Source organism: Haemaphysalis longicornis, unplaced genomic scaffold (genome assembly GCF_048455015.1).
Source record: "Haemaphysalis longicornis isolate Haplotype H1 unplaced genomic scaffold, Haemaphysalis longicornis Haplotype H1 scaffold_13, whole genome shotgun sequence".
Taxonomy (NCBI): domain Eukaryota; kingdom Metazoa; phylum Arthropoda; class Arachnida; order Ixodida; family Ixodidae; genus Haemaphysalis; species Haemaphysalis longicornis.
In genome coordinates this window covers 51,794,334-51,816,714 of record NW_027526233.1, presented here as the reverse complement: position 1 = coordinate 51,816,714, position 22,381 = coordinate 51,794,334, and the positions used below count along the sequence as shown (strand labels likewise).

The 22,381-nt window shown below is 48.1% G+C and overlaps 1 pseudogene; it reads left to right on the top strand.

The window, feature by feature from the left end:
* Positions 1-1,000: 1,000 nt before the first annotated feature.
* LOC144164060 (uncharacterized) lies at positions 1,001-4,004 on the top strand (annotated as a pseudogene).
* Positions 4,005-22,381: the final 18,377 nt, after the last annotated feature.

The following is a 22,381-nucleotide window of genomic DNA, read 5'->3' as shown; positions in this document are numbered from 1 at the left end:
ACACTGCTTTAAGAACGGCCGGGCAATATAAATAATGAGGAGTTTATTTACTGAGTTCTTAGAGAAATAGGCACGTTCACAACATAAAAGTTACGGCTGCACGTGTTTTCGGCTTTCAGAGATAAAATTTCAGCGAACCTGTACCTAACATAAAAGAACAACCGTATTTCACTCATGTGCGCTCAGTGTGTCGGAACGGAACGAAAACGAAAAACGAAAAACGAAAAAAACTATATTTTTGACCGGAACGAAAACGTAACCGAAACGTTATATATTATTTTGTTCCGGAGTGAAACCGAAATATTTTTAATGGTTTTCCGTTCACGGGCAATGTCTGGACGGTCCCAAGAAAAGCATGGTCAAGGCAACGTTGCCGCCCTTTGTACGTCCACATCACGTCGCTAGCACCATCATGTTGAATCTCGGCAGTATCATTTGCCTTGTCAACAGTGCGGTGGATTGGTGTCTGCACCATTGACAGGTTGCAAAATAGTTACTGCGCATGCGCGAGCAAGTTTATTTTCCACCACATAGCTTCGACCATAGACTAGCAGGCAAACTACTTTTTTTTTCCATTGACCACTACTGCCTGCCTTTTTTTATTTCGTTTTTCCTGTTCGGTGGAACATGCAAAGAGGAGGCGTGACATTTCTGCAGTGTGTTTCGTTACCGACGTTGTTACTGTCTCGTCGGCTGACGAGCGACGATAAAAGCGTACACAGCGATCGATTGCTGGGACTCAAGTCCCTTTATTAAGCGAAGAGAAATGGTGAAACCCCTCCCCCCCCCCCCCCCCCCCCCGGTCCCCGATGGCGCGGCGGCGCTGGCGTGGAACACGATATCTCACGCGTCATACATCCGGCGGGTCAGGTAACGCGAACCGCTCGAGCAAGCGTGAGAAAGGCACCTTCAGCGAGCCGTGAAGTGCGCGTCCACTACGTTTTTACGACTGACTCCAAGCAAACATTGCTGATGTTCGGCCACCTCCCAAGCGCCTAGTAACAACGTTTGCAGCTAGTTAAGATGGGACGCGACAGAACAAATCGCGCTCGACGGTATTTCAAGTATGACAGCGTCTCAAAGACATCGACATGCCAGATTGAGGACTGCCAGCACGTTGTGTCGGGCGACCATGGTGGGAACCTCGAGCGTCATTTGCAGCGACACCACAAGGAAGTGTACGACAACATTCAGGCCGACAAAGCCCACTCTACAAAGCATGTTGCGTCGGACGAGGCGGAAGACTCTCCTGCGGCAAAGCACAGGCAAGTGGATATACAGAACGTGTTTAAACCCATTTCATCGAAGTGTGTTTCGCTCGAAATAACAGAGGACAGCATCATGAATAGCTGCGTTGAACTAGTCACAAGAAACGGTCGGCCATTTCGGCTAATTGATGACTCAGGCTTTCGGAAAATAATCGATCCGGTCCTAAAAGCGCTCAATGCTAAGCGAGCCATCACAGCAGAGACTGTAAAGGACAGGGTCCAGGAAGAAGCAAAAAGCAAGCGAGAAGACATTTCGCAGTGGCTGAAAAATCGGATGTTTTCTTTAAAAATGGACAGTGCGTCGCGACTTGACAGGGCTCTGCTTGGCATCAACGCAGAGTACGCCGAAAATGGAAAACTAATTCTTCAATCTCTGGCCATGAAGAAGCTTTACGATAGGCCCACTGCAGAGCATTTGACATCATAGGTGAAAAACACTCTGTCTCGCTACGACCTCAGTGTCACCCAGATGTACAGTGTCACAACTGACAACGGTGGAAACATGCTAAAGGCTGCTCGCTTTGTTAGTGAAACAGACGATGAACCCGACGCTTCCAGTTCAGACCAGGATGACGATAGCGGCTACCCTGAATTTGGATATTGCGGCTCTCTGCTGGACGATTCAGAACACGCCGAGTGCCTTGATCTTGATGGAGCCGATTTTAAGTTAGGCGTCAGGTGTGCTGCGCACACGCTGCAACTGGCAGTCAGCGATGCTCGTAAGGACTCCGGTTCAAACACCCTCGTTGCACTGTGTCGCGCACATGTGAAGAAACTGCGCGTACAAAGTGCAATGGGCTTGATAAGAAAGCTAGGGCTAAGGAAGCCTGTTATTGTTATTTATTTATTTATTTAAGTACCCTAAGGGCCCGGGCGGGCATTACATAGGGGGGATTGAGGTATAACACACTAATAATACAATTATATAAAAAATAACATCGTGTGAACAGAATAGCAAGAAAAACAGTAATACAAGAATTGCACTCCGAAATCGCACAGTACAACGCTAAACAAAACAATGAAACAAACAATAACAAGCGGTATAATGTCGTACAGGGAAGAACCAATATGTTTACAACATAACAGACACAATGAAATTAAAGTTAGATATTGCTTTCAGTCGTTGAAAAGGAGAGAAGTGCTGTTTGAAAAGAAGAAGCGTCTGTTGGTGTGGCTAGGTTTGCAGGTAAAGAATCCCATTCGTTTATGGCCAATACAAGAGGAGAATTCTGATATTTTTTTGTGCGGGCAGAAATGGGATTAAATTTGTAAGCATGATCTACGCGTGCCGAAGTATATGGTGCCGGAACAATAAATTTGCGAGCGAAGGCCGATGGGTTATGGTACAGTGCATGGAAAAAAGATAACCTTGAAAATTGCCTGCGCAGGGTGAGAGGGGGAACATTTAGTTGCTGTTTCAAGGCAGAAACGCTTTGGTATCGCGAGTATGAAGACATAATAAATCGAGCGGCTTTGTTTTGCACTGATTCAATTGTGTTATTAATTCCAATTTGGTGGGGATGCCATATTATTGGCGCGTATTCGAGAGAAGGGCGAATCAGGGTATTATACGCCTGAAGCTTCGTGTCAGGATTAGCCAGATGAAGGCGACGTTTAAGCAATCCAAGCTTTTTAAACGCCTTCGAAGTGATTTTTTCTATGTGGGGACCCCAGTTTAAGTCGGAGGTCAATGTTACGCCCAGGTATTTAAAGGATGAAACCGTCTGAATTTCGGAGTCATTTATTAGATAAATATAACTATCTGATCTAGTTACGGAAGAAAATCGGACGTGTTTAGTTTGTTCTACCTTTATTTGCATTTGCATTTTTGGCACCATTTAGTTAGTGTTGATAAGTCAAGCTGAAGGGCACTAACATTATTGATTGCCCGACACGCCGGATGTCGACATTGAACATGTTGACCAGGTTCGTTGAACTGAAGGACTTCACTAAAGACTTCCTTTCACGCGAACAGACCGCAAGTTGGACTGACAGCATGTGGGCAAATTAGAAGGGCTGATCCAATCCCTTCAGCCAGCACAAGAAGCCACGAAGGTGCTTCAGACAGAACAACTGACAATCGGAGATTTCTATGGTGCTTGGCTGACGTGTTCCATGAAGACATCAGCGATACCGTCGCCACTGGCACAGGCCCTGGTTCAGTCCATGAAGAAACGAGAACGAAATCTCTGCAGTACGAAAATCTTTTGTGCTGCATTGTACATGGACCACCGCTATCTCCTTCTGCTGACACCTGATCAAAAATATCAAGCGAGGATGCATCTGTGCAAAACCTGGAAGCGAATCACAGCCTTCACAGGACTTCGGCAGAAGCAATGTAGCAGCTGCATTTCAGAGAGCACCGCTGCGCCAACTTCTGAAGAACCGGAGGACGCCCTCGAAGCGTTTCTGAAAACGAAGGAAGCTAAGGCTGGAACTGCATCGCGTTTGACAAGTAAGCCAGGATTATCGGACATGGTACTTTTGCTAGAAATGCTGGACAAAGAGCCGTGCCTTCCAAGAAGCACAAATATGTTGAAATTTTGGGAAGAGCGCAAAGAGCGGCAACCGGAGCTATACATGTTAGCACAAGTGGCCCTTGGTGTGCCAGCCACACAAGTTAGGGTGGAGAGGGCATTTTCTGCACTGAAGTTTGTTTTGTCGGATCAGCGGTCTCGCTTGTCGGAGAATACACTCGATGATCTGCTGCTTCTGAAATCGTGCTCACTTCCTTAAAGATAATGCGGGATTCAAATAGGAGGAAAAATAAATACTAAGTTTTTGTTGTTACTTTTCTTCGAAGTTTCTTGCATATGGTAGTTTTGGTACGTAAACACCCAATTATGACGTTCCTAATTAATAATTTATCAATTATTATTATATAAATTTTATTAAGTATTCTATTACTGTTTATTTTATATATTTTATAAAAAAATATCTTACGAACCGTTACGGAACGTTTTTTTTTTCGTTCTGGAACAGAAACGGAACGGAACTTTTTTCTGGGGAACGAAACAAAAAACGGAACGAAAAACATTTCGTTCCGACACCCTGTGTGCGCTCAATGTAGGAGTACGCATGTGTTTTCTGGGATCCCTGCAGCAAAGAGCTGGTTGATACGCTCGAGAACATACAGAATAGGGCAGTGCGATTCGTGTTAGGTATTGGCACTGTCAACTTAGGAGGAGGGAAAGTAAAAGTAAACTTAAATGGTAAGACGGGAAAGACCATAGACAAAACCTGAGGTTGAAATTTTTTCGTAATATCTATCATTCAAAAACTGGAATAGAAGGGGAGAAGTATATTCAAGCGCCATTCTACATATCCCAAAGTGGGATCGCTAGCTTGAAGCAAATTATTAACTTTCCTTTAAGGTGACGCCTTGCGCGATTCATTTTATTTTAGATCAAACTGAGAGTGTAATTATCTTCCACGCATGATTTTATCCAGTTTATAATTACGATTTTCACCGCGCTTTGTAGAATTATTTTGTTATTTGGTCTCATATTTGATGCTTAGTGTTATGTATCTCCCTGCTGTAATGCATGCAAGGGCAAGCCGGTATCAAATAAATAAATAAATAAATAAATAAATAAATAAATAAACTTGCGGAGCCGCAAGTTCGCCTCCGACGAGTTACGAACACTACGCATTCAAACTTGACCAATGAAATATTTATTCCTTTATTAATTGCAGTATGCAAGGTTTGCTGTATGAATACTAGAATTGCTAAGTTATTTGTTAGAAAGAAAATATGAAACTTGTCTTACGCCTTTTCTTGCGTGAACACAGAGGGATACAACTGCAGCCATCTGAAGAAGGGCGTCATTCGCAACACGTCTAGAATTTTCTTAATGTAGTACGACTTTAGAGGAAAATTAAGTTCTTTTGGGCTATTAAGGAGTGTGCACATAACTCATGAAAATAACATAAAAAATATATTGAAACTGAAAGTACTTTTTTGGATCAGCCCTGTGAAAGATAATCAGAAAAGTTGATCGAGTAGAAAATTGCTTTGCAAGAAAAATGGGCAAATACTGGACATACATTTTGTGGGAAGTAACTTATATTGAATGCTGCTGAGTGTTTTGTGGAGTACCGAACCGCTTCGTAAAGGCATTCACACCGGTTTTATATACAAAAAAACTGGTCAAGCAGCTGTTGTAAATATAGTTGATTTTGTCAGAGCATGAAAGTGTTGTCTTAAAAGAAACTGCCTGAAAGCGGCACTTTCATCTTTGTGAAATTCAACCCACTAAAGTATGCGCCTTCCGCCCCCCCCCTCATCCTTCCTCGTTTATTACAGGTAAGCCGCCCCACAGAAGATATCAGGACCTGGACAATACATCTGCTCCAGCTCTGCAAAGAAATGAATATTTGACGTCTTCGACAGTAAAAGAGACACAGCAATTGAAGGAACGACCATTTGTGAGCACTGTTGCATAAATTAATTTTGGTGTAAACTGACGCCCATAATTAAGCCAGGCTGCGCTGAAGGCTGGACGGCTCGTGGGTCCGCGCGGGCTGACTTTGAAGGGGGTGCAGTGGACCCAAAATGGTGGGTTTGTGCTGCTGTACAGCGCGATTGAGTCATCTGCTTGCGCTGCATGCAGTGGTCGTCCACCGTCCTCAGTACAGTTAACGTTCTGTAGCACCAGCAACGAAGCCCTAGCACGGCTAGGCGTGCACAATACTTTAGAGGAAATCGGAGAGGCACAGCGCATAGCACAGCTCGTCCGCCTAAACGCCACGAAGGCGGGCAGAATAATACTCCAGAAAGCAGGGATGACCGCACCAAGCGAGTTTCCCACTGAAGAAGATCAACCGAACGTGGAGAAAAGGCACATTGGACGCTTGACCCGGCACTTGACCATACCGCCGCTCCCTCGCAACATGCACCCGGAGCATGACAGGGGGCGACGGGAAGCAAGGGCCAAAGCACTGGCCCGAACGTATGAGGATGACGCCCAGGCATACTACGTTGACGCGGCCATGTACAAGAACAAGCCCCACACCTTCGCACTCTCTGTTATACGGGCCTGCTATGGCAAATGCGTCACAGCCGGTAGCGTATCCGCTCATACGGCAACGCAGGCAGAAGAGGCGGCTATCGCGCTGGCGCTAACTTGTGAGTTGGACAAGGCCATCACAGTATTGAGTGACTCACGCTCCGCCATTGTCGGCTACAGCAGAGGGATCATTGGGCGACCCGCCCATGGACTACTGCCCACAAATAGAATGGCGCGGGCCCACATTAGGTGGTTCCCGGCGCACATGGAAACCACTCTGGGAAGGACGCCAAACCGCAACGAGGAAGCGGACAGAACTGCGCGCGAGCTCGCACACCGCGCAGTCACCTCGCCCCCTCTCTTGCGATCGGAAGGCAACAACGAGGAAAACGAACCGCACCCGGCATTGAGCTTCGGTGAAGTCCTTGCCTGGTATCGCTAACAACGCCGACAAGCACCGAAGCCTCATTCGCTTCTGAGTATAAGTGATGGAGTGTTTCTTCGGCAGCTGCAGACTGGTACAGCGCTCACGCCAGCTCTGGCGCGACACATCTGTCCGGACCTCTACCAGAGTGACGTGTGCTGTGTGTGTAGTGTGGTGCGCGCGGACCTGCCTCACATAATGTGGGGGTGTGACGAACACAGAGTGAGGGGTTACCCACCGGAAATACCACAACATGTCGTGCAAAATATGAACTCCCCGACTAGGGAGCTCCAACTCATGGTGATCCAGCAGCTGGAGACAGCTCTGGCCAGGCAGAAGCGCGGTCCCTTCCCGATCACGTCAATGGTCGGACCACCCAGCGCCGACGCCTCCGGCCGGACGCGGCCCCGTCTCCGGATCGGCTTTAACACCAACAGCCGACGGTGAGGGCGGAACCCTGTGTGGTGATCCCCCTCACCGATAGTGCAGGATAACCAATAAAAGTCCTTTCTCTCTCTCTCTCTCTCTCTCTCTCTCTGTAGCTGAACTACAATGCATGTAGCACGGCCGGCAGCTTTAGTCCGGCTGGAGTCCGACAACCGCATCTCGGCTGTCCTCCAGTGGTCGTACTTCGCCCGCACACAGGTGGCTTTGGGATGGCCGGAGACCTACGGCTGGAATCTGACCGTATGAACGTAAGCCGGTCGACTGGCCGACGGACACTGGCCGTTGGACAGTGATGGGAGGACGGCCGTATACGGCCAAAAGGCCCACATTCGGACACGGGCCGAACATGGTTGCCGGAGAAAGGCCGGGCAGAAAATCACCGGCCGAAGTACACCGGCTTGAGTCGGGCCGAACAGTCCTGTGCTGCCTGGGCTGCTAAAAAATTATAACACACAAAAAAATTCAAAATGCCTGAACATATGCATATTGCGCAAATAGTCATAATTACAAAATGGAAGGTGGAATGGGCGCCAGCCTTAGATTGAACGTAATGCGGAAAATAACCTGTACATCTAACCTCCACAATGTTCATATCTTTAAGGGTAATTGCACAATAATAAAAAACACTGCAATGATTTATATTCGGAAGTTTTGGTTTCCACACAGGTGGGCAGGAAGAAAAAAGTTGACAATTTTTTTCAGTCATTATGCTTGAATGCATATATTTATATATAAACAAACAGTAAAAAGCATTTACAAAAAAATTGCTATTAAGAAAGTAATCACTGTTTGCGTAACTGGATGCAAAAAATCAAGTTTTGATGAAATGGGCTTTAGTGGGTTAGACGAGTTGTACATGTAACCAAAAACTGTCATTGTGCTTAAAATAGACAAGGCTCATAGCCTGCGCCCTCCGTTCGCAAGGCAAGATCTTGTTTTTGGTGAGTTGAAGCGCACATTTTTTTGGGGCCTGTTTTCCGTCTTACAGTTGGCTTACCTGTGGCCTGCGTCATACCCTGACAGTCACTGGTTAGGCACGTCATCCTCGAACTATAACTGTAACTACAGAACACAAAGGACCATAACTGTGTTCTTGCGAGGCAAGAACGAAATCCGCGACCTCAAAATGGCGTAAAAAAAAGCAGACACCGGTCACAAACGCAACGCAAATGCGCTCAATGTAAACACGAATGTGGCACTGCGCGTACATTGCGCAGTTACTATCGGCGGCAGGTGACCTTTTATCGGCAGTGAACTCGGAGCCGCACGGGGAGGATCGTGCGCTCGTTCTCTTTGATGCACCGTGCACTGTTTATCCAAAAAGCGCCGTATCAGATGCTGCCCCGCTGGTGCCGGGTCTTATTTTGCGGCGGTGGTAATTCCTTCCGGCGGCATGTGAAAAAGACATTTTAAACCGATACAGAAACCGCGCACAAAACTCTTCAAACATGTGACCAGTTCAGCTTGGGGCTACGCGTGGTGGAGAGCGGCAACGTTGGCAAAACATGCTCCGCCGCGGCTCTGAACTTTCTAGCGCAGGAGCGAGCGCCATTTCTTTGACAATCTCAAACATCGGTTGCCTTGGCAACAAGGAACATACCACTCTAGAAGTCCGTTGTGGTTCCGTGATCCCCGTTCAGCTCGGCGCCCAACCTCGCGACGTGTGGGCACTGCAGGCGTATACTCACTCCCATTGGGAAGGGCGATATGCGTTTGGCATTACAGGAGGCGATGGTGTGTGTGTTGTCGACGCCTTTGTTGCGCGATGAAATGCGACGTTGTGCTTGTGCGGGTGGACAGTGCTTCCCATGTTCTGGATTATCTTTCTCGAGTGACGTACGACTCAACCTCGCATGGAGTATGTGCAGTGTGGGCGGTTAAAATCCATCTCGGCTTGTGCGCCAGAGTTAAGTGACTTGCTGTTCGTCCCCGCAAACCGTGCGCGAGGTGAGTGCCGAATTTACGACGGGCAGCTAGGAGGAAGCAACCCATCGTCTCTCAATCGCGGTTCAGACTTGCAACGCATGTTGTGACGTTGTGTTCGTTCGAAACGCATCTCTGGATAGTTTTGAAGTTCAATAAAATGTGTGTGTCAAACGGGGAATTCGGCTCAGGGCGTTCTCTGCGATTGCAGGAAAGAAGTGGCTCGAGGCTTCAACGCTTTTTATATGGAACGTACCCAGGTAAGAGAATATCCATGCCGTGTTATGGCCGTGTTGCATTCAATACAAACGGTTAAGCGTTTGTTTACACCTGTTTCGTTTGTCATAAATGTCCAACCACTCCGGCACTACGCTGAGCAGACAACTCATCTCTTTTCTGGAAGTGCGTGAAAAAGTCGCCCAATAGCTGGATTTCTTGCTCATGACGAACATCTGGGAATCGATGACGTAGACATGTGAAGATGGCGGCGTCCAAAAACACGAAGGGAAGGGTGAGAAAAAAGCGACAAACTTTGCAACAAAAGTGTGAGCTTTCCGCTGTGCGTAAAAAAGTAATACTTGGCACAGGTGACGTTGACGACCCAATCTAACGATTGCGCTAGTTCATTTAGTGTGCTCAAAACGCCTTCCAGGGCCCCTTTAACCGATTAAGACAGCAGCGTAATGCTTTTTGCTAAATATTGTGGACTGGACAGGGATGTTGAACTTGCTTAATTTTAAAAATACTATATTTATTCCCCAAAAATGCCTTTTTAAAGGTGGTTGAAGAAGCAGACCCCTTTTTTGTCATTGATAAATGTCACAGTAGGTGCGAAAGCCACTTTACTGCTACTGTACTTTCAGTCCTACGCATTCGACGCACGGGGTGTATGATGCGTATAGTCAGGAATCGTGCCATCCGTTTTGCTTACTTTATGTGTTTTCATTTTAGTGCCTGGTGAGGGCAGGAAGGGTCCTTTGTTTTCAAGGCGAAACCCGTGTTTCGTTCCCTTTCTTTGCTATGCCGTCCCGGATATCCAGTTTGAATACCTTGCCTGTAATCATTATAAAAAATGTTCTTTAGCCTTTGTGACCGGATTCGATGGTTCATACTTTGATTTGTGTATTATCTCAATTCTTATTGAAGCACGCGTTTGCTTAATACAATTTGTTTATTGAGATAACCTGCTTTGTCCTATGCTGCGTGATAGTATTTTATGGCATATCTCAAGGTCTTGCCTACAGAAACAAAACAAATATTAATATCTGAACTATAGACGGCACACCACAAATATTTAAAGGAGAAGTGTTTAAAACCTTGCTTAACATTGGATTGAATTGTGTGAAAGGTGTTTAACGTTTGCAAAATTTATTTCAGACAAGCCAGTTATCACTGCTTCAGAAAATGTTGCGAGACGAGCAACACGACATGAAAATAAACATTTTCAATATGTTGCCATCAATTTTTCTTCAGGTTCAATAAGTCTTGTAGATAAATTACACAACACAATTTATTTGACTTCTTATGCCTTTACAGAGTAATAGCAGGAAGTACTTTTCGAAAAACATTTTACCATGCCCAAAGTGTACACCACTGCAATAAGTAAAAACCAGTGAGGTAGTATTATATACCCGTCTTCTTGGAGATATATTCTTGTGCTCTGTGAATACTTGAACCAAAAGTATATACCCAAAAATATTTCTATCTTCATCACACAAATATTTCCCTGTCCTCAACTCTCCCTCTCTATCTTTAAAGATATATATATATATATATATATATATATATATATATATATATATATATATATATATATATATATATACATCAGAATAAGAAATGAGGGGCTCGTTGAAAATACGACAGCACGTAAGAATTGGCAGTCAAGAATACCTTGGAAAGCAAAGGGGGGGGTGTAGTAGCTCAAGGTAAAGAATTTAGAAAATAAGAAAGTGGAGAAAAAATGCCCGCCAGGTGGCATCCGAACCCACGCCCTCCAGAATACCGGTCTGGTGCGAGAACCACTACGCTACCGGCGGGGCTACTTTAGCCTCCAATTTCTGGGCTATTTATGTTCAGGTGTTTTTTGTTTCCTGCGCTTGGGGATGGTAGCCAGCGCCACTCGGACTACTCGGGGTGAAGGGGACCTTCTTTTTAACCCCCGGGCCGTGACTAGAGCGTCTACGACATTTCGAGAGTGGTCGACCAGCGTTGAATCTTCTTATGCTCCCTATGGCACCACGACTGCCAGAACAGAGGCCCTCACTATGCATGTAGAGAATCAGAATAGGAAATGAGGGGCTCGTTGAAAGTAAGACAGAAGGTAAGAATTGGCAGTCAAGAAGACCTCGGAAAGCAAAGGGGAGGATGCAGTAGCTCAAGATAAAGAATTTGGAAAATAAGAAAGTGGAGAAAGAATTCCCGCCAGGTGGGATCCGAACCCACGACCTCCAGAATACCGGTCTGGTGCGATAACCACTACGGTACCGGCGGGGCTACTTTAGCCTCCACTTTCTGACGTATTTATATTCAGGTGCATTTTGTTTCCTGCGCTTGGGGGTGGTAGCCAGCGCCACTCTGACTACTCGGGGTGAAGGGGACCTTCTTTTCAACCCCCGGGGCGTGACTCGAGCATCTACGACATGTCGAGAGTGGTCGACCAGCGTTGAACCCTCTTAAGCTCCATATGGCACTAAGACTGCCAGAACAGAGGCCCTCGCTATGCATGTAGCGAATCAAAATAGGAAATGAGGGGCTCGTTGAAAATAAAACAGAAAGTAAGAATTGGCAGTCAAGAAGACCTCGGAAAGCAAAGGGGAGGATGTAGTAGCTCAAGATAAAGAATTTGGAAAATAAATAAGGGGAGAATTTTTTTTCCACTTTCTCGACTTTCTTATTTTCCAAATTTTTTATCTTACATCCTACATCCTACAAAAGCTGCCGCCGTCACACCGACGCTGATTGCCTTTCCCGGCTACCACCTTCAACGACTGCGTGCGACGCCGACAATTTCGACGACTACCTCGCACCAGTATCTAAGGAATATCCCAACGTTGAAACATTTCGACGAGAGCAACAGAACGATCCCAGGCTGGCCCCATTCTTCGCCGGTGCTCGTGCATCCACCCCTTCTAATCGCTTTTCTTTTCGGGACGGCCTGCTTTACAAGGCAAACTTCGGAGCATCTGGAGCGCGGTTTCTTTTGGTTGTACCAGAGAGTATGCGCTCTTGCGTACTGCGCACTATGCACCATGATTTGATGTCTTGACACCTTGGTTACGATAGGACATTACACCGCGCCCAAGAGCGCTTTTACTGGCCCAACATGCGGCGCACGACTGAAAAATACGTCGCCACCTGTACAGAATGCCAGCGTCACTAGCGTCCTGCCGCCATGCCTGCCGGTCTGCTTCATCCTGTGCAACCACCCATTCCTCCTTTCGAGCAGGATGGGGTTGACCTTGTAGGCCCACTTCCACGAACTCCTGGCGGCAACCGCTGGATTATCGTCTGTTTACCATCTCACGCGTTATGTGGAAACCGCAGTTGTTCCAACTGCTTCAGCAACGTCTGTGTCTGTATCCCTGCTGCATGCCCTTATTCTTCGCCACGGTGCCCCTCGTGTGCTTATCAGTGATCGTGGCCGCCAATTTATTGCGGATGTTGTGGAGGAATTACTTCGGTTTTGTACTTCGCAGTTGTGGCATGCTACCCCGTACCATCCACAGACGAATGAATTGGTTGAAAGCACGAATCGCATACTCATCAACACGATCTCGATCTACATCTCCTCCGACCATAGAAACTGGGATGAAATACTACCATTGATCACCTACGCTTTTCGTCCCGTTGCACTGGCCCATTTGTTGTTGTGGATCGTGTCAGCGATGTCACCTACGTCATTTCACGTCTCACTGCTACCGGACGCCGGGCAAGGTAGACTCAGCTTGTACATGTGGCACGCCTTAAAACATACAACCCACGCGCTGGTGAATGACTCTCCCAGGGGGTTTCGTCTGCGGAGGGGTAAATGTTACACAAAATGTCAGGACTGCTTCACTGTAGGGGCAAATCCTCCCCGCCAGCTGCACGGCCGATGAAGAAGGGAACGAAGCGCTTCTTTGGGCGGAATCGATGTTGGCTGCCCGCTCTCCAGTGAACCACCACCAGTACTGTGAATAAACCCCTACTTCGCCTCTTACTCGCCTGCTTATTCCCGTAACAATATATATATATATACACAGAAATAAGGGTTGGCAGTCGAGAAAACCTCGGAAAGCAAAGGGGAGGATGTGGTAGATCATTGAAACAGATTAAGAATTTGGAAAGAAAGAAAGTGAAGAAAAAATGCCCGCCAGGTGGGATCCGAACCCACGGATCCCACCTGGCGGGCATTTTTTCTTCACTTTCTTTCTTTCCAAATTCTTAATCTGTTTCAATGATCTACCACATCCTCCCCTTTGCTTTCCGAGGTTTTCTCGACTGCCAACCCTTATTTCTGTGTTATTTTCAACGAGCCCCTCATTTCCTATATATATATACATATATAGATATACACAAATAATGGTAACAGTCAAGAAAACTTCGGGAAGCAAAGGCGAGGATATGGTAGGTCATTGAAACAGATAAGAACCTTGAAAAGAAAGTGGAGAAAACATGTCCGCCAGGTGGGATCTGAACCCACGACCTACAGAATACCGGTCTGGGGCGATAACCACTACGCTACCGACAGGGCTATTTTTCCCCTCCACTTTCTGGGGTATTGATGTCAATGTCATCTTTTCGTGTGCTTGGGGGTGGTAGCCAGCGCCACTCCGGCTTCTCGGGGTGAAGGGGACCTTCTTTTTAACCACCAGGCCGTGACTAGAGGGTCCACGACACGTCGAGAGTGGTCGACCAGCGTTGAACCCACCTTCCACCATTCTAGCCAATCGGAATGACTCACTTGCTCAAACTGTTTGAAACACCCCTCACCCGCGACCTCTCCTGCAGGGATGAGGGAAGTAAACCTCCCTCACAGAAGTTTTAAAGACGATAGTCTTTCTTGGGCTCCTTAAACCCAGAAATTTTGGTCTGTCTGTATGTCTGTATGTCTGTCCGTCTGTCTGTCTGTGACTCGATTCAGCCACCCGGCCAAAGCAAAACAATGCCTGCCCATTAGTCTTATATAGTCACAGCTAAATCTACCCGTCTATGTCCGGTGTAAGGTTCATACTTGTCAACATTGTTGAAGAAGAACAAGACATTACGCAAATATGAGACAGCAAATCAGTACAGAAGTGATATTTGCAGTGTTCCTTTATAAAAAAATCAAACATGCTTGCTTTTGCGAAATTAAATACTTCATCAACTGCAGAAAAAGAATTCACATCGCCGTCGCCTACTGTCGCCCACGCCACTATAGCTTCTTGCGCCATTTTAAGAAATCAACCGGCAACAGTTACGCAAGGTTCCACTAGACAGGTTCCACGTTCTGCTTGCAACGCACGTGGAGTAGGGAAACGCGGTTCTATAAACGTTGAAGTAGGGCGCCTCGATTAACGCGCGTCTCCGCCGTACAGCACCGTTCGCATCGAGACGCCCGGTTTGGAGCAGTATAACGCGGGAAATTTAAAATGATTTAAGCAAACCTTTGGCGTCTTTACCTTGGGAGGAGCGCGACGCAAGAGGAACAACATCAGAGGTGAGCGGCAAAGCGAAGGGAGGCATTTACTTCGCAATAGCCGATAAAGACTGTCGTCTTTGGACGACAGTTGCAACGAAAGGAGCAGATACGCGCCCAATTTTTTTGTATTAAGACGCAATGTGAGAAATTAAAATACAGCCCTGAAGAAGGAGTTTCTAACTCCGAAACTGTTGGCAACAAAAACGAGAAACGTGTCAGTCGACTTCTTTCACTATATATATATATATATATATATATATATATATTGTTCCGAGGATGATGTGGTGAAACCTCATGGTTGCCGCCTGAGAGACCGTGGGACTATGTGCCTGCGCCATACCGGCTATGCGCCTAGCGCTGAGAGGGAACGAGGAGGAAGACGAGGATTGGTCTCTCGCTCGTATTGCGGCCACCTTGCTGGACTGGTGACTCTTTCCACTCGGACTGGTTTTCCTGTAAATACCTGCTAATACACCAGTATTCCTTGCGCCTTCCTCGTAACAATATATATATATATATATATATATATATATATATATATATATATATATATATATATATATAGTCTGGAATCAAAAACTCACACAGAGCGCGAAAAACTAAGGTTATTAGAGACAGAGACACACGAGAAAGACATTTGAAAATAAAAATAAAAGTTTACTGAGGTTTCAGGGAGAGGACTCCCTTTCTTCAGAGTACAAAACTTCAGTACAAGTAATTCAGAGTACAAGTACTTCAGAAGTACAAGTACTTCAGAGTACTTTTTTACTCTGAAGAAAGGGAGTCCTCTCCCTGAAACGTCAGTAAACTTTTATTTTTATTTTCAATGTCTTTCTCGTGTGTCTCTGTCTCTAATAACCTTATATATATATATATACGTTGTGGGTTCGGATCCAACACGGCGGGCATTTTTTCTTCCCTTTGTTTCTGTCTTTCGAAATTCTTATAAGACGTATACCACCTTTGCTTTCCAAGGGTTTCTTGACTGACAACCCTCGATCATATATATATATATATATATATATATATATATATATATATATATATATATATATATGACTTATCGCAGATGGATGGTGTAACGAAAGAGGACCAGCGTCTGGCTTCCGATGTGGTGATCGAGTCGATTAGCGAGGCAGTGCGCACCCCCGATCCTCCTCTTCCTCTCCTCCTACTGTCGCCTCCTGCCTGCGCTTTATTTCTCAACACACTCCCGCCGCCGCGAAGTTGGTCAGGAGCTAGCTGGCAGCGGCACTGTCAGTGGCAAAGTCTGAGCCCCACTACGACCAGTTTTTCGACTTCCATAGCGGCGCATGATTTCTTAGCAGCGATGCTTGTAGGGTGGCTGGGCGATCTAGTGGGGCCTTCGGATGGTGTCTTGGGGCCGTCAATCTCTGTAGAGGGCGTTGTCAATCGAGCGAGGCAGTACAGGTCCATGGCCAATGTCACGGGCAACGACCGCTTGCGGAGTTGCTGGATCAAAGTGACTCACGGGATAAAAGTGAGGATTGCGAACGGTCAACTGGAAAGAGAGACCGAGCTCCTGGTTTTCAGTCGCCAGGCAGCCGCCAGGATCAAACGGAACAGTTGATGTTTACTGCCTAATTTCCAGAGAGCGTCACGGTAGCGTGATAACATTGCCGTCGCCTCCACGTCTGATACTGCTTCCATGAGGAAATACGCGTGTTCGATCGGCGTATTCGTTATCTCCGCGAACAATAGGACTTCGCTCTCGCCGTACCAAACAAGGTACAAATACTTGTCCCGAATCGAGTTGCGCTTGCTGAAGAAGGGGTTTTCACCATAGAAGCATCTATTCTGCTTCGCCAAGAGGATACGTCTCCGCCGGGCCTTTACGAGCGCGGCCGAAGCTCGCTTCCGGCGTCGAAGCTCACACACGGAGCGCCGGACGAGCAGGCGCTTCGTTATCCGCTGAAGCGAGTACATCTTCTGAACGAACGGCGTTTTCGTTGCTGGACCCAATGCAAATATCATCGACTCGAAATCGGGTTGCTGAACTGCTTCCTAAACTAGAGGTGCGTCCCCGACGTAAAGGTCGCAAGAGGGATGCTCAGAGGTCTCCCAAACAAGAGTCGCATCATCGACGCTGAGGCCGTGGCAGAACGGGTCAGACGTCTCCCGAGCGGTAGTCAAGCGTCGAAGCAAGGGTTGCGGAAAGGCTGTAGCGACGTCTCTGACGTGAGAGCTGCGTCGGCGACGCCAGCGCTGCGGCAAGGCCAGTCAGACATCTCGGAAACGATAGTCGCGTCAGCGACGGCGAGGTCTCGGCAGGGTCCCTGAGATTTCTTCACGACGGCAATCACGGCATCACCAGGGTTGGGAGGTCGCTGGAGCCGCCTTCCTGGGCTGAGCCCCTCGGGGTCTTGCTTGGCGTCCTGAAAGGCTGCCGCACCTCGGTCGTCGTTGGTCTGTTCTTCTACCGCCACACCAGTCATTTCCCGGGCAGGCGGTGCGTCACCCGGGACCATTGTCCGCCGGGCCTTCTCGGGAAGCGAGCAAGTAGTCGAGGTTGCTATTCGGGTAGTGAACAGCGCCGCCTGAGGTTTAAGGACGTGGCTTGTGGAAGGGTCATTGCTCGTGGAGAAGCGTACGCGCGTTCGCAGGGCGCAGATACGCTCGTCGTAATCGATCGCTTCCAAAACGTCGGCATCAAATTCTTCATCCTTCAGGTTCTCGTGAACTTGAGCGTCGAGTTGGTGAAGGCTCACCTGGTCATGCAAGATGAGGTCGAATACATTTTGCCTATCAAGAGCCGTTGCTGCCTGACTCTGCAGCAAGGCTGGTCGGAGCAGATGTAGATCGAGATCGTGTTGATGAGTATGCGATTCGTGCGTTCACCTGACTGGCACAATGAATAGCAACGACGCGCAAGCCTTTCCACCCTCGCTACCAACCAGGGAAACGAGGAGGGCGACCCAAAGCTATGTTAATTCTCTTTGATGCACTCATTAACGGGCACCCAGTCAGCGCTACTCTTGATACCGGAGCCACAATTACCTGTATCAGCGAAGCAGTGCTGACAACCCTTCGCCTGCAAATAATGAGAGATTCATGCATCACTGTAGATCAAGTAAGATCATCTACCAAAACTTTGGGTCGCGTCAATCTAAAAGTACAAATCGGAAAAATCACCAAGGAAATGGAACCGCACGTTCTGCAAGGAATGAAGAGCAATCTACTTCTTGGCTTGGAGAGCGCCCGCCTCTTCAACTTGTTTCTAGACCTCGACACCCTCACCCTACGCCAAGGAAATGATGTCCTTCTCTCTCAACGCCCACAAGTCCGTCACGCGGCTGACAAAAACGTTGGGTACAGGAACCTCAAGCTTCCGATTTGGGCCACCTAAGCGAAACTCAGAGGTCTGCACTTGAGCAACTGCTCCACAAGTATGAGAACATTTGTTCCAATTCACAAACTGACATTGGGTGTATCAGTAGCGAGATGCATCGCATTCCCGTCACAAACAACGTCCCGATCCGCAGGGCTCCCTATCGATGCTCAGAAGCCTATACTGTCGAAATGGACAGACAAGTCAGCGACCTTCTTACGCAAGGCGTAATACGGCTGTCTACGTCTCGGTACGCTGCCCCGGCACTTCTGGCAGAGAAAAAGAGAGAAGGGCGCACGCGTTTCTGCATAGATTACCGCAAGCTGAACGCAGTGACGGTGCCCGACTACCAACCCATCCCTCGCATTGAGGCGTTCTAGACTATCTCGGGAAATCGACGTACTTTTCAACATCACACATCACGTCGCGTTACCGGCACGTCAAGATGCACCCGGAAGACATTCCGAAAACAGCCTTTGTGACACGTACCGCTCACTACGAATGGCGTCTTATGCCTTTCGGAATCCGTAACGCCCCAGCCACTTTCGAGCGGCCGGTCAAGTCCATCCTAGCAAAACACCGCTTAGCGCACGTCACGAACTACGTCGATGATATTGTGGTGTATTCTGACACGTTTTCTGACCATCTGAAACATCTCGACGCCGTTTTAAACGCTTTTAAAAGCGAATGCATCAGGCTCATAATGAAGAAATGTCAGTTCGCACAAACAATCATTGAGTACCTGGGACACAGGGTCTCAAATGGCGCAGTCACTCCGAAACAAAGCAACGTGAGGGTGATTTTGCGGTTTCCCACACCATCGCGCCCGAAAGAGCTGCAGCGTTTTCTCAGTATCGCGAATGTTTACCGTCGGTACATCGCTAACTTCAGTGATTTCAAATGGCGCAGTCACTCCGAAACGAAGCAACGTGGAGGTGATTTTGAGGTTTCCCACAACATCGCGCCCGAAAGAGGTGCAGCGTTTTCTCGGTATCGCGAATGTTTACCGTCGGTACATCGCTCACTTCAGTGAAATTGCCCATCCACTGACGTGCCTCCTCAGCAAAAACGCTACGTGGAAGTGGGACTCTGTCTGCCAACTGGCTTTCACTAAGCTGAAGAATTGTGTCGCGGAAGAGCCGGTTCTTGCCATCTACGATGCCTCCAAGCATTGTGTGCTGTTCTGTAATGCCTCCAGCAAAGGTATCGGCGCCATTTTGAAGCAGGCTGATGAAGAAGGCCTGGAGCACCCAGTTGCATACCTTTCACGCAAGCTGCTCAACCATGAAGTCCATTACGCCATCACAGAGCTTGAATGCTTGGCGAATATTGACGCTATCGACATATGCATTGTTATTTACATGGAAAACCTTTTACGGTGGTCACCGATCACGCTGCGCTACAGTGGCTTAAGAACATGAAGAATCCGCGAGGCCATCTGTTTCGATGGTCCTTGAAACTCTCCATGTACCATGTAAACATCAAGCACCAAAAGGGCGCTGAAAACATCCAAGCTGATGCACTATCGCGAAACCCGAATATTCAGCTTCTATCAGCTGACCAACTGCAAGAGCATCCAAACGACAAACCTCCTTGCAAGTACTTCATTGAGAACGGAATGGCCATAGTGACGCGCAGAGGGATTCTAAAAGTCTACGTTCCTGCTGCTCTGCGACCTTCTCTTCTTCAGAAGGCTCATGACGCTTTTGGCCACGTTGGAGTCAAGCAGACATTGCGACTTGTCTCCACAATAATATTGGCATGATATCATCAACAATGTCTCAAAATATATTCGCCACTGTGACACTTGCCAGCGCTGCAAGAAGACAAAGACCAAGCGTTTCCGATTTTTGGAGTCACTACCACCAGCTGAACAACCAGTTGATCTTCTGGCCATGGACACTATCGGAGGTTTTGCGAATTACGGTTCTCCAAAAAGGTTCATTCACTTGGCCATTGACGATGTCACTCGTTGCGTGTGGGCTTTTGCGCACCGAAATGAGACCTGCGATGCGTACATTTCCTGCCTGAAGAGCATCTTCGTTGCTGGAAAGCCTCGGAAGTTTCTCTCCGACCGCGGAACAGGATTCACCGCAGGCAAATTCAAGCAGTTCCGCAAACACAACAACATTCATCAGCTTTTCACAAGTTCTCAACGCCCGCAGTGTAATGGCCTAAACGAGCGCACTAATCAGTCCACAGTGACTCGCCTCCGCGTCAAAATGAACGACAAACCGCAAAAACCATGGACACACCTTCCTCCAGAGGTTGTCGATGAGTACAACAAAACACCTGATGAAGTCACTGGCTACCCACCATGTTTTCTCATGTATGGCACACCATCATACCCCTGCCTCCTTTCCAGCACTCCCGAAACCCTGCAAGAAGCTCGCGCAAACGCAGTCCGCCATTCCCTCGCGTATCACGAGAAGAATAAGCTCATCTACGACAAGAAGTTTCTTCCCTCAGAGCTCCAGGTGGGAGAATGTGTGTTATATGAGACACCCTGGCATCCCAACCACGGCAAACTCTGTGCGATAATGGAAGGGCCGTATACTGTCCTATACTGTCCTACTGTCCAATCTCTGCGGTAAACTACGAGATTGACCTCAGCCTGGCTCCACTCGGTCGTCAGACTGACATTTTCCATGTGGGGAGGCTAACATGATATTATCCGCCCCTACACTAAACACTCTCTCGGGGGGAGGGGAAGCGTGTGACGTCCCGCAGATGAATGGTACAGGCCAGTTGGCCGGAATGGGAGATTAGCAACCAAGAGAAGGTGCGGTGCGATAGTGGTGGACGAGGAAGAAGTTGTTAATAAATGTATTGCTTCGACGAACGCCATGGGATATAGTTGACCCTCTGGTAGTAGACCGAACGTTGTTTATTGGCAGGAGCAGAAGCAAGGCGAGCGCAGGTACAAGCGTACAGACGATGGCCGAACACATGCGCCAAGCACCTTCTGCCGTGCTTCTTCGTCCAATGCTAGCAGCGTGCGCGCATACCGTCGTGCATAGATTGGCCACGATCGCATGGCACTCGTTCTTGATGTGGCGCATACCCGGATAAGCTGATGGCGTTACAAGAGCTGCTCGTTATCCTTGCTACAATCGCCCCCGGTGAAAAGGAGCCATCCTGGCGACTTAGGGTGAGGAAGACACCAGGGGGTCGTAGTAGGGCTTCAGTCGTTGAATGTGGACTGTTTCACGCCCCGAGCGGCGAAGATCAAAGGAGGGGGTGACTGGTTCCACAATGTAGTTCACGGGCGAAGTGCGGGCGATGACTTTGTAAGGGCCATGATATTTGGCGACAAGTTTAGAGGAGAGACCCGGTGTTTGGCAGGGCACCCAAAGCCAGACATGTGAGCCGGGTTCAAATGTCGGAGGGGTGGTGAAATCGTCACGGCGATGCTTCTGGCGCTGTTGGTCTGCAGTTGTAAAGGAATGGGCCAGTTGGCGACACTCTTCGGCTTGCTGCGATAGTTGCGAAACCGGTTTAAATTCTGTGGCGTCAGGGTTGTAAGGCAGAATGGCGTCCAGTGTACAGGTCGGCTCGCGTCCATAAAGTAGGAAAAACGGAGAAAATCCTGTCGTTGTCTGCGTAGCCGTATTGTATGCATACGTTATGAACGGAAGTACGAGGTCCCAATTGGAGTGATCCGACGACACGTACATTGATAGAATATCTCCCAGGGTGCGGTTGAAGCGCTCTGTGAGCCCATTGGTTTGCGGGTGGTACGAGGAGCTCGTGCGGTGAACATCGTGGCATTCGGCGAGTAGAGCTTTCACAACGTTCGATAGGAAAACGCGGCCACGATCACTCAGAAGTTCCCGAGGCGCTCCGTGCCGAAGTACAAAGTGACGCAAAAGAAAACTGGCGACGTCACGAGCCGTGGATGCCGGCAAGGCAGCTGTTTCGGCGTACCTTGTGAGGTGGTCGACCGCTACAATTATCAACCGGTTACCGGCAGCCGTTAAAGGCAGGGGCCCGTACAGATCGATTCGAACGCGATCAAAGGCTTTCGAGGGGCACGGTAGTGGTTGCAACGGGGCTGTAGAGCGAATAGGCGGTGATTTGCGACGCTGACACTCCGGACATGAACGCACGTACTTCCGCACGTAGGTATACATGCCCCTCCAATCGTAGTCACTCGTACGTTTTGAGGACGCCAGCGTGCGCGCAACTCGGGTCGGCATGAAAGGCGGAGCAGATGTCGGCACGTAGATGGCGTGGGATAACCAAAAGCCACTTGCGACCGTCCGAGTTGTAATTCCAGCGATAAAGGAGCTCTTC